This window comes from Chrysochloris asiatica, unplaced genomic scaffold, assembly GCF_000296735.1.
Source record: "Chrysochloris asiatica unplaced genomic scaffold, ChrAsi1.0 scaffold00088, whole genome shotgun sequence".
In the NCBI taxonomy this organism is placed as follows: domain Eukaryota; kingdom Metazoa; phylum Chordata; class Mammalia; order Afrosoricida; family Chrysochloridae; genus Chrysochloris; species Chrysochloris asiatica.
Genome location: NW_006408606.1, coordinates 1877758 through 1882891, shown reverse-complemented (window position 1 = coordinate 1882891; position 5134 = coordinate 1877758). Strand labels below are relative to the sequence as shown.

General features: G+C 36.5%; 1 pseudogene; it reads right to left on the bottom strand.

Annotated features, from left to right (window-relative positions):
- Nucleotides 1-296: 296 nt before the first annotated feature.
- LOC102835218 lies at nucleotides 297-3280 on the bottom strand (annotated as a pseudogene).
- Nucleotides 3281-5134: the final 1854 nt, after the last annotated feature.

Genomic DNA, 5134 nt, shown 5'->3' with positions numbered 1-5134 from the left:
TGGTCTTGCAAAATTCTATCATGCAATCTACAGGGTTGTTTATATCACCAAGCACCTATTTTCCAACTACTGATCTTTCTCTATTTTTGGCTGGATAAAGTGTACCTTATTGATGGTACATGACAAAACTGGATTCTCTAAACCCATTCCCTTCTCCATGGTGTATGGATGGAAACTGTGGGGGATGGGAGCTTGTCATTGTTTTTTGGGATTAAGTTGGAGTAAGGACTACCCAGCAGCTGATGGCCTTTCTTGTCCTCTAGTGTTGTCATTGGGGCTAATGTTCCAGGGGGTTCTTATTCCTTGGAAGTCCTGTGGACCATAAAGTCTACCACCCTGTCACTGTAACCAAATTCATTATAAATCCAGGATATGAGCTTGACAAAATGGTCATTGAGAGCAATGCCAGCCCTAGCATCAAAGATGGAAGAGTGTGTGCCACTGTTAAAGTCTCAGGAGACAATCTGACCTTCAGTGTAGACCAGGATGTCTTTTAGGGCTCCATATGATGCCTGATTCTCCACCTTCTTGATGTCATCCTACTTGGCAGCTTTTGTCAGAGAGCAGGTAAGACCACGACAAAATGGGAATAGGGACATGGAAGGCCATCCAATGAATTTCCCACTCAGCTCAGGGATGACCTTGCCCACAGAATTGGTAGTGCTGGTAGAAGCACAGAGATGTTCTGTGCAGTCCCATGACTATCAGACCACAGTTTCAAAGAGGGTCCATACACACTCTTCTTGGTGACAATGATGACACAGACTGTGGTCATGAGTCCTTACATGATGCCAAAGTTGTCATGGATGACTTTGATGGGGGATAAGAGCAAACAATTCATGATGTAAGAGGCATGGCTGACACTCTTGAGGGAATTGTCATACTTCTTGTTGTTTGCGTACATCACAAACATGGAGTCATCAGCTGATGGGGCAGAGATGATTACACTTTTGGTACACTCTTCAAGTGAGTCCCAGCCTTCTCCAACATTGTGAAGACACTGGTGGACTCACAACATATTCAGCACCAGCATCACCCACATGAAGTTGGCAGGATTTTGCTCCTGGAAAATAGAGATGGGTTTCCCATTGATGACAAGCTTCCTATTCTCAGCCTTGACAATGCTATTGAACTTGCCATGGTGGAATTAGCTGGAACACATAGACCATGTAGCTGAGATCAGTGAAGGGGTTGTTGATGGCAACAACCTTCACTTTGCCAGAGATAAAAGCATCCTGGTGATCAGGCACCCAATACAGCCAAATCCATTGACTCTGACCACAAATCTATCTCAGGGAAGCTCCTGGGACTGAAATAGAAGATGCAACTGCCTATTGATATGGGAGGAGCAGAGACTCTGATCCTTCTTTGCTGTTTCCAACCTTTGCATTCAAATCTCCAGTAATTATTAATACACCTTGATTGCATGTTTGATCAATTTCATACTGAAGAAGTTGGTTGCTATTGTTGTTGTTATGTGCTGTGGAGTTGGTTCCGACTCATCATGACTCTGTACAGGGTTTCTGAGGCTATAAATCTTCAATTTTGTCATCACTGGCTTTAGTGGTTGGTGCATAAATTTAATTAATAGTTGTAATATGCTTCATTGTAAGCGTATGGATATTAGTCTATCACAGACAGCATTGTATATCAAGATATATCTTACTATGTTCTTTTTCATGATGAATTAGATGACATTCCTCTTCAATTTGTCATTCCCTGCATAGTAAACCATGTAATTTTCAGATTCAAAATGGCCAATACCAGCCCATTTCAACTCACTAATGCTTAGGATATCGATGTTTATGTATTCCATTTCATTTTTGACAATTTCCAATTTTCCTAGAATTATACTTTGTACAATCCATGTTCTGATTATTAATGGATGTTTACAGCTGTTTCCCTTGATTTTGAGTTGTGCTCCATGAGCGAACTAAGGTCTCCAGGGCTTTACTCCATATGCATCATCATAATCAACTCTACTTTAAGGAGGCAGCTCTTCCTCAGTCACTTTTGGAGTGACTCATTTGGAGGTGCTCATCTTTTGGCACTATATCTTACAATATTCTTGTGATCTTCATCATGTTTCAATATTAAAATATCTGATGCTGACAGTGTTCCACTGTTACTCATAATGTTTTCAGTGAATAAATATTCTGATGTAGTATGTCTCTCTTTCTTCCTAGTTTGTCTTCATCTGAAAGCTCAGCAGAAATCTATCCACTGTGGGTGACCCTGCTGGTATATATAAAATACCATGTCATAGCTTCCAGAATAACAGCAACACACAAGCCACCATAGTGTGACAAACGGACAGATGAGTGGTTGGAATTAAGGTGTAGGAAACTCACTTAAGGGTAGATAATTAGGTGACCATAGAGATAATCATCAAACTAAATAATTAGCAGGTCCTGGTATGGCACTCTAGGATATTCACTGAACTGCTCACCTACCAGCTGCTTCTTGGAAACTCTATACAGGGTAGCTGTGAGTCAGAATTGACTCAATATCACTTAATAACAGCAAGAGATTAATCTACTGGAAATATAAGCCAGGATTTTTAGGGGAAGCTTACAGTGAAAGTTCATTCTTTTTGGATACAGAAAAAAAAAAAAAAAAAAATACAGCCAAAGAAGAACAATCTAGTGAGAGCCATGGTTATTTTTATGGAGTTCCATGAAAAGAGAAGAATATTAATATAGGGAATAAATACCCTGACACCTAATATCTATACTAACTGACTCCTTATTTTGTCAATGCTTTCCTTTTAAACTATTGTGTTAAAGTCTGAATATATCAACACTCAGAGTACAGCTGAAGGAAGAAGGAGAATGGACCATGTGTATGTGTGTGTGTATGTGTTTAGTGGGTAGGGTTAATGGCATATTAGATAACATGAATATTCTACTGAAAATAAACATTGCGAAAAATATATAAGTTACTTTACTAGTGCCATCCCATTTGGAACAGAAATTAAACTAATGACAGCTTCCATATGATCCTTTTCATTTGTTTTGTCACCTGTATACACCTGTTTAGACACTGAAGTAGAAAGAAAGAATTAATAATCAGAAAGTTATAGCCAACATAGAGAAATTCTGGTTATGGGAACAAAATCTAGTAGTAATTATTCAGCACAATCTAGGAAAAGGGGTCATCTAATCAGCAAACTAAAATACATGGTCAACTTACTTATTAAGAATAAAACTAGTTGGGAGAAAGGCATATTTGATAAACTTAGCCTGAAATCAGAAAATACTTCAATTGCACAACTCCCCATACCCTGTATAAAGTTACCATTGCCAAGCACCTGATTTTCTAGTTGAGGATTTGTAATAGTAAATTTGATTTTTTTTTTTTTTTTAAAAGCCTCTTCAAGTCTGTGCAATAGAAAAGTAATATTTTTCACATGCGTAGTTTAAAAATTTCTAGATGCCATATTAAAACAAAAATCTTCACAACTGGGCCAATAAACAGCATCATGATAAATGGATAAACACTGAAGGCATCAAGTATTTTACTTGAATACACAATCAATGATCAAGAAAGTACCAATCAAAAATCAAAGGAAGACTCCCCAAAAGACAATTTGACACAGTGGCAGCAGTAACATGTTCAGAAATAAAATTGTAAGGACATCACAGGAATGGACAATTTTTCCTTCTTTTGTACTTTGGATCTCTATGCATCAGAAGTGTCTTGATGGCACCTAGCAAAAAAGGTACTATATTTTTAAAAAAATAAAGGAAGCAAATAACATTACTTTAAAAAAATATTTTTCATACAATATGTAAAATAATTTTAACACATCATCAACAGAAGTAAAATAAATGACTTATGTACATTCCTTTTTGTGTACTAAAATCAGTGTGTGTTTTCCACATTTTGCTGTTGTTGTACGGTGCTATCAGATTGGTTCTGACTAATAGTGACCCTATGTGCAACAGAATAAAACACTGCCAACTATTGCCCTACTCTCACCAGTGTTGTTATGTTTGAGCCTATTGGTGCTACCATTGTGTCAACCCACTTCATTGGGGATTTTCCTCTTTATTGTTGATCCTCCACTTTACCAGACATGATGTCCTTTTCCAGGCACTGGTTCCTCCATATAACATATATAAAATATGATATATGAAGCCTTACCATCATGGCTTCTAAGGTGTATTCAGGCTATACTTCTTCCAAGACAAATTTGTGTGTTTTTGACAGCCATAATACTTGAAATATTTTTCTTCAAATTCTATAACTCAAATACATATATTCTTCTATAGTCTTCCTTATTCACTGTCTAACTTTAAAAGGCATATATGAGAATTGAGAATATTATGAATTGGATCAAGAACACCATAGTCCTCAAACTGATATCTTTCTTCTTTGATACTTTTAAAAGGTCTTTAGCAGATTAGCTTAGTGCAATACTTCTTTAGATTTGTTGACTACTGCTTCCATTTTCCAAGCAAAATGAAGTGTCTGACAACTTCAGTCTTTTCTTCATTTTTCATGATATTATTTAAAGTACCAATGGTGAGGAATTTTGTTTTCTCTATACTGAGATGCAATCCATACTGAAGCCTGTAGTTTTGTTTTTGTTGTTGTTGTTGTTGTTGTTGTTTTTTTCATGAATATTGAAGTCATCTTTCCTTCTAGTAAGCAAGGTTTATCTTCTATATATCACAATTTGTTAATGAGACTTCCTGTAATCCTGATGCTGCATTCGTGTTCATAGAATCCATCTGCTAGGATTAAATAAGTATAGTGATAGAATACAACCTTTCCTGCTTCTAAACCATTCAGTATCCTGTTGTTCTTGTTCTAATAACTGTCTTTTGGTCTATGTATAGGCTTGTCATAAGTAACATTAAGTTCTCTTGAATTCTTATTCTTTACAATGTTATCCATAGTTTGCTATGATCCACACAGTTGAATGTCTTTGCATAGTCAATGAAGCACAAGTACATATCTCTCTGTTTTTAGTCAAGATCCATCTGACATCAGCAATAATATCCCTAGTTCTATGTTCTCTTCTGAATCTGGCTTGAATTTCTGGCAACTTCCTGTCAATGTACTGCTATAAAGTTTTTAAAATTATCTTCAGCAAAATTTTACTTGCTTGTGATATTGATGATATTGT